Source organism: Sparus aurata, chromosome 7 (assembly GCF_900880675.1).
Source record: "Sparus aurata chromosome 7, fSpaAur1.1, whole genome shotgun sequence".
Taxonomy (NCBI): Eukaryota; Metazoa; Chordata; class Actinopteri; order Spariformes; family Sparidae; genus Sparus; species Sparus aurata.
In genome coordinates this window covers 29,106,673-29,114,725 of record NC_044193.1, presented here as the reverse complement: position 1 = coordinate 29,114,725, position 8,053 = coordinate 29,106,673, and the positions used below count along the sequence as shown (strand labels likewise).

The 8,053-nt window shown below is 50.2% G+C and overlaps 1 pseudogene; it reads right to left on the bottom strand.

Annotated features, from left to right (window-relative positions):
* Positions 1-3,717: 3,717 nt before the first annotated feature.
* Positions 3,718-7,481, bottom strand: LOC115584364 (uncharacterized; annotated as a pseudogene).
* Between the last annotated feature and the right edge of the window lie 572 nt (positions 7,482-8,053).

Genomic DNA, 8,053 nt, shown 5'->3' with positions numbered 1-8,053 from the left:
GTTCTGACACTGTCTCTCCAGTACTGTAAAATGATGACATGGCATTCATTGTCATGGCACACACACACACACACACAATGTAAACGAATACATATAAAAAAAAAACATGATTAAATGCAAGTAAGACAATCTGTGGCTGGGTTTTTTATTTATCTATACACATCCATGCACTATGCTTCTGCCTATGCTATACCTCTCATACTGTATCTGAATAAGCTTCTAGTATGCATCGTCTATTGAATTCATACTATTTCAAAATACTGGAATGAATGGACTCAGTGAACTGACACAGTATGGTACTGGGAAGACTATCAATAGATGAACTCTGAAAGCATCACAGTTTTTTGTGTTTGGGTGCATTTGTGTGCTAGAGGTCCATTTAGGACTAATATGTCTCTAGAGTGAGGAAACAAGCAGGAAACATCACTGCATATCCATCTGCAACAGGCTGTGAGACGAAAACCATTATTTAATGGATAACAATAAACGTACCTTGTACCTTGAGGAGGTGGAGTCCTTACCCTTCAACTGCACCAACCAAACTGTACCAGACTTCAGAGCTAGCTAGCTTATCATTAGCTAGCTCATTCTAGGAGAACGGTTGGGTTTTCTTACATGTGAGCGAGATACGAGTGAGACATTACATTTAATTAATGACAGATACGAAGAGATACGAGTGAGACATTACATTTAATTAATGACAGATATGAAGAATCTTAAAGTATGAAACATCCAATGGCTTTTGCTAAAGCTGCTTACATTTAACTAGTGTGTCATTAATTATTTATCAGAATATTTCAGCAGTGCAGAGTTGCTTCAAACAGAGATTAGAACAAAAAACAACAGGGCGGGAACCTGTTAATATTTGATATTTTTGCGAGAAAAATTAAAGAAAATATTCTAATCTAATATTATTCTAGTCTAATATTTCACCAAAAACCCAAAAGATTGCAGCGTGACTTTGTTTTTTCTTCCATTATTCATCTCACAGCATGAAAGATTTACTGTATTTTGTGATCCTTAAATGCCTTTTGTTAATATCAAAGGGCACATTTTACGGATACCTGTATTACATTTTGCCTATAATTCCTCTGTACATTTACTTAAGTGATTAAAAGATTTTCACATTGTTTTGGTTCTTGATCAATTAACTCTGATTACTTCTTCCACCATCACATATAGTTCCCATTTCAAGTCAAACTTTTACAATTTATATGTGCAAACAATTATTTTAAATCAATAAAAAAAAGCTCAAAATATGTATATATCTATCTCCATATATGGCCTTATTGATAGGACAGCTTTGGAGATGACAGGAAACGAAATGTTATGAATATAACTTCTGTTCCCTGAAGGAGAGGAACGAGGTACAACACATATATTATGGGATATCACGCCCCGCGTGGCCTGACTGAAGACACCTCTATTCACGCCTTTACGGCAGATGACCTGTGGTGACGTATGTGCGGCCCCACCTGCACATATATCCACCTTATTCCTGACTTTGTGAGTTTACCCATGGTTCATAGCGGTGTTTGGTTATGCTCTTCCGGTTGAACTGGCTGACCTCGGTGTTTACGTGAACGTAGCTGTCATGCTCGCTCTAAAACCGGCTTTTAACACAAAGAAAGCGACAGAATGGATAAAAATCGGCGGTGGATACACAGTACAGATGTTTTAATAAGTCGTGAGGACAGTTCTCACAGTGCCTTACCCGTCAGTTCTCACGGAGTAGGCAGATGACATGAAGCATTAGCACGGCATTAGCCCGACGTTAGCGATGTAGCTAACGTCGGGCTAATGCTAATCTTATATTTTCTGAAGATGTCGACGGTGGAGAATTACGCAGTTACAAAAGCACAGAAGCATACAACTACCTGCACAGTAACAAAATAGGGAAAGTACTGTTGAAGAAACACAGCGAGTTTATATTTCTGAAGGCAGCAGTAGCGCCCAGCCAGAGTGTCAATCAAGCTAAACATACAGCGTGGATAATGCTGAAGGAAAGTGATGCCGTGGAGACAGGCGGCTGCTCAGACGTTGCCGGGTTAGGAAAGTCATGCAGCAGCTATTCTGTGGAAGATATTCATAAACCCAAATATTTATTTTAGTGTCAAAGCCGCGAGCCGCGCTAGTCTCCGTTCCTCCTTCCTCAGCATGGCGTGTGGGGCGCAGGGCAGGACAAGTTTGTCTCAGTGGTTGATGTACTACACGAGACGTTTCTGAAAAAAACTTCAATTTTCATGAATTGTTGTGGCAACCAACAACGGCACATGTTGTACCTGAGCTCATTTTAAAAACAATTTAGCTCTTATGACCTAACGCTAGTTGTTTAGGGCTAGCTTAGCGGCAGCGGCCATCATGCAGTTGCAAGGCAACCGGAAACAGAAAACCGCCGGCGGAAGTAGTTATCTGTCATGGCAGCCCCCATAGGCTCCCGAGGAAACAGGTGGATACGTGCACCACCACAGTCATCCTTCAGTTCGATAGCCGCTCTTCACCGAGCCCGGCTGCGCAGCGGGGCAACGTAGTGTTGTACCTCGTTCCTCTCCTTCAGGGAACAGAAGTTATATTCATAACATTTCGTTCCCTTTCAGTCGATTCACTCGGTACAACACATATATTATGGGACATGTATACACGCCCAGCAGAGCAGCCACCGAACCGGAGTCAAACCTCCAACACTCTAGTGCATCGTAGACCCAGCAGAAAGGACAGAGTGAGCCACTGTAGGGGCTGTCACGTCCAAACGATAAAACCGAACAAAAGTGTGCGGTCATGACCAACTGGCTGCAGCGCAGATATCACTCACAGAAACCCCTTTAAACAAGGCCCACGAGGCCGCCATGCCCCTGGTTGAATGTGCCCTGACACCTTGGGGCAACGAAAGACCCCTGCTGCTGTATGCTATGGAGATAGCCTCCACAATCCAGTGGGACAGCCGCTGTTTAGACAGCGCCTTGCCCTTAGCCGGATTAGCAAAACATACAAACAACTGGTCGCATAAACGCACACCCTTGGTGCGGTTTATGTAAGTGCGTAGTGCACGCACAGGGCACAAACAATGTAACCTCCTCTGCTCCTCAGATGCAAACGGAGGGGGGCAGTAGCTCAAGAGCTCAAAAGTCATAGAGCTATAGGCTGTGGGGATAATCTTAGGCAAATACGCCGCATTCGGGTGCAGTGTAACCTTAGATCCATCCGGAGTGAACTGTGTACAAGTGGGATGCACAGACAGAGCATGAAGGTCGCCCACTTGCTTTGCAGAAGCCAGAGCAAGCAATAGTGCAGTCTTGTATGGAAGAAATTTCATATCTGCGGACTCAATAGGCTCAAATGGGGGTCCACAAAGAGCCTCAAGAACCAACGCTAAATCCCATGAGGGAACGCTGGGTTTAAACACAGGCCTCAGCCTGCGGACTCCCTTCAGGAAGCGCATAGCAAGAGGGTGAGCGCCTGGCGTCACTCCATCAAAACCAACATGGCATGCAGATATAGCTGCCAAATAGACCTTAATTGTTGAGAAAGAGAGACCCTTATCCAGCAGCTCCTGAAGGAATGTCAAAACATCCACAATAGAGCACTAAAATGGGAGTACATTTCGGTCCTGACACCACTGCTCAAACGCCCGCCATTTGTAGGCATATAGGCCCCTAGTAGATGATGCCCTCACACTCTGGATCGTTGCAACCACATCTGGGGGCAGACCCTGAGCTATCAAGTTGGACCTCTCAACAGGTAGGCATGTAGTCGCCACAGCTCTGGCCGTGGGTGAATCACCTCCCCTCCCGCCTGAGAGAGGAGGTCCCTGCGAAGAGGGAGCTGCCATGGCCTCGCCACCAGCAGACTGATTATCTCGGCGTACCACGACTTCGCCGGCCAGCGAGGAGCCACCAGGATCAGGGAGAGCCTCTGCTGGCGCACCCTCTCCAGAACAGACAAAATCATTTCCACCGGGGGAAATGCATACAGCAGCTTGTTGGGCCATGTGTGCGCTAGCGCATCCATTCCCAGTGGGGCGTTGCGGTCCGTTATGGAAAAGAACAGGGGACAGTGGGTATTTGCTCTGGAGGCAAAAAGATCCACTTTCGCCCTGCCGAAGCAGTCCCATATCTGAGCCACTACCAGTGGATGCAATCTCCACTCCCTCACAAGAGGGCCTCCCCTGGAGAGAAGGTCTGGTCCCAGGTTCAAGTGCTCTGGAACATGTGTGGCTCTGAGAGACAGAAAATGAGCACTGCACCACAGCAACAGAGAGTGAGACAGTTTTAACAGGGGGAGGGAACGTGTCCCTCCCTGCTTGTTTATATAGGAAATCACCGTGGTGTTGTCCGTCCTGATCAGAACATGATGGCCTGTCAGAACGGGACGAAAATGCTTCAGAGCTAAAAGGGTTGCTAATAGCTCCAGGTGGTTGATGTGGAGCCTGCTTTGTGCTGGTGTCCAAACCCCTCTCACTGCTGCGCCCTCGCACAGAGCCCCCCAACTGCTCAGGGATGCGTCTGTGGACACCACCTTGCAAAAAAACACCCTCCCTATCGAGGACCCCTGTTGTAATAAACTGGGTTCCCTCCACGGGAGGAGAGCCGACATGCAAGACAGAGTTATCGTCAGCCTCCTCTGGAGGTGACATGGCGCGCACAGCCGGAGAGAGTGAGCCCAGTGTTGAAACGCTCGCATCTTTAACAGCCCAAGCGGCACTACAGCGATCATAGATGCCATCATGCCTGTCAGCTGTAAAATCGTCCGGAAACGCAGTTTGCGTCCCAACTGAAATTGATCGAGGCAGCGGTGAAACGCAGCCACCCGGTGCTCTGACAGATGTGCTCGGCTCGAAACGGAGCATATTTCCAACCCAAGGAAAGAAAACTGTTCGCTCGGGGTCAGTGAGCTTTTCTGTAGATTTACTGAAAAGCCTAGCGTTTGGATGTGCGACATGGTCAGTGACAACTGAGCCGCTGCTCGCTCTCTGGAGCTCGCGATAATAGCCCAATCGTCCAGATAGGCTAATATGCGAACGCCTTTCTCCCGGAGCGGAGCCAACGCCGCCTCGACACATTTGGTGAATGTTCGGGGGGCAAGTGACAAGCCGAACGGCAGCACCAGGTATTCGTAGGCTGTGCCCTCGAATGCAAACCTTAGAAACTGCCTGTGGTCCGGGTGAATTGCTACATGAAAGTAAGCGTCTGTCAGATCGATAGTTGTAAACCAATCTCCCGGTCTGATTGCGCTCAGTAGCTGTCTGAGTGTAAGCATTTTGAACTTGTAAGTTCGTAGGTATTTGTTTAACACTCACAAATCTAGAATAGGACGGAGACCTCCACCCTTCTTCGAAACAACGAAATAACGGCTGTACCAGCCTTTGTTCGTTTCCGAGGCGGGAACAACTCGTATCGCTCTCTTGTTCAACAAGCTGTTTATTTCTTCCCTCATAACTGCTGCTGCTTCGCCTCGTACAACTGTGTTTATTACAGAGTGAAAGTGAGGCGGCCGGGCCCCAAACTGTAAACGGTAACCCATAGCAACGGTTCTCTCTACCCAAGGTGAGACTGCGCATGTGCGCCACCGAGGAAGATGAACAGCTAGCTGACTGACCTGCAGCACTGTGGGGGAGGGGCTGTCTCCCTCTAGCGTGCCGGGGGGGGAACAGCAGCGCTGGTCTGTTCCGGCTTATTTGATTTGCAATGTTTTGAGAACAAAACAAAATCTTTATTGGATTCAATAAATGCACATTTACAACATTCACACAGTGAACAGGCACCATTTTTGGGGCATTTGTGTGTGAGAGGGAGTTGTGCTTGGGAGACTGTGTTAGGGGAGAGAAGCGCCTCTCGGGACTTGACCCCTGAACAAAACTTAAACGCGGCCTTTTTGGCGGCAACAACCGAGGGGCAGCAGTGTCTTCCTGCTGCTGAAGCCCCTCTCGAGGCGATCCCGAACTAGGACGACTTCTGCTTTTTACTCCTGGGCGCTGAGCCCCTCTGGAGGCCTGGTGGCGGACCCTTGCTCCAAGCCGACGGGCGTGGGTTGTGACCGGGTGCATGCTGCTTCACCGGCTGGGGTCCCGACCTCGCCATCGTCACAGACCTCTTGGGAGGAGGCGGCGGTGCCGGTTTGTGCAGGTTGGCTGGCTGTTTGGGCTTAGCGTCCCGTCTGGGGATGATGCTGCTCAAAGCCTCGGTCTGTTTCTTTCTTAGCTCAAACTTAGCCTGGATGGCGTCGAGCGACTGTCCGAACAAACCGTCAGCCGACACTGGCTCGTCCAAATAAAGAGCTCTGTCCCTGTCCGGAACGTCGGAGAGAGTCAGCCACAGGTGCCTCTGCGCCACCACCGTGGAAGCCATCCCTCTTCCCAGGGAGAGCGCTGCACAGCGGGACACTCAGAGGATGTAATCCGTAGCGATTCTAACCTCGTTAAGGAGAGGGGACAGTGGACTGTCAGGAGGCATACGTGACCCGAGTTCCGCCAGACACATAGCTTGATATGTCTGAAGCATGGTGACAGAACTCAGTGCACGGGCCGTGCTTGCCTGTGTTCGGTAAATCTTCTCCAGCTGGGATGCGGAGAACCTGCAGTGCTTGGATGGGAGCGTGGTGGGGCCGCCGATACCATGGTTCTGGGCCGGGGCAAGATATGCTGGCAGGGACGCCTCCATAGGCGGAGGGTTGACCAAACCAGCTTTTTCAGCTCCATCCAGGTCCAAAAACTGTCCATAGCCGGGCACCGTGGCGCGGGTAGACAGTGGTTTGTTCCACGTCGAGGTGAGCTCGGCGACAAAATCAGGGAACATGGGCAGGTTGTTTCTGACAGTCGTCGGTTCGGGAGGAAGGAAAAACCCCGAGAACCGCGACTGCTTCTGAGCCGGTGGAGGAGAGGGCCAGTCCACTTCCAGTTTCTCAGCTGCACAGCGGTACAGTGAGAGGAAGGATGTGTCGACCTGGTCAACCGGCGCAGCAGCGGCAGCGTACTGACCCGACGACAGCGGCTCCTGTTCATCCTCCGATAAGCCATGCACATCCAGGCCGATGTCCAGCACGTCATCGTCCTCATGGTAAGAGGCTAGCCCGGGTAGCGGCTGGTTAGCGCCCTCGGAGGGGGCCGGTTCCAACCCAGCTAGCCCGTCAGCACACTCCATATGGTCTGCCCAGCTTCTAACGGGGTCTTCGACCAAGAGCTCCTCGCCGCCGGACTCGGACGAAGCCGGGTCCCTCGACTCGGAGAGGACGGGGTCGTGCCGTGCAATGGCTGTCTTTCCCAGGACTCTCTCCACGAACTTGACCCGTCTTTCAAGGGTTGAGCCCCGGAGCTGGAGACAGGACTCACAGGACTCTGGCTCGGTCAACGCTCTCCTGGCGTGGACAATCCCCAGGCAGACGGGACACGCTTCGTGAAAGTCCTTTTCGTGCAGGGAGAAGCCGCACCCCTGAGGACAGGGGCGAACAGAAGACTTTCCCTTCGCTTGCTTAGGCTGCGCGCTCATATCGAGACACCAAACCAGAAGAAAGCAGACGAAATTAACGCTCCGCGGGTAGCCAGTGGCTAACACCAACAGGGGCAGTTAAGCTAATTTCAAGCTGGCAGTAGCCACAACAAGACCAAGCTAACTGGCAGCAGCTAGTTAGCCTGACTCGGTAGAGGTGTTCTTAGCGAGGTGAAGAGCGTAAGAACTGAAGGATGACTGTGGTGGTGCACGTATATATGTGCAAGCGGGGCCGCACATACGTCACCACAGGTCATCTGCCGTAAAGGCGTGAATAGAGGTGTCTTCAGTCAGGCCACGCGGGGTCGTGATATCCCATAATATATGTGTTGTACCGAGTGAATCGACTGAAAGGGAACAGGATGAAAGAAGGGGGGGGTAACACGCAGCAAAGGGCTCCAAGCCGGGATTTGAACCCCGTCCTGCGGTGGTGAGGAAAATGCCTCTGTACATGGGTCACCCGTTCCACCAACTGAGCTAATGGGCACCCCAGTATTTCAGAATAATTTAAAATGCATTTAGTGTTCTGACACTGTCTCTCCAATACTGTAAAATGATGACATGGCATTCAT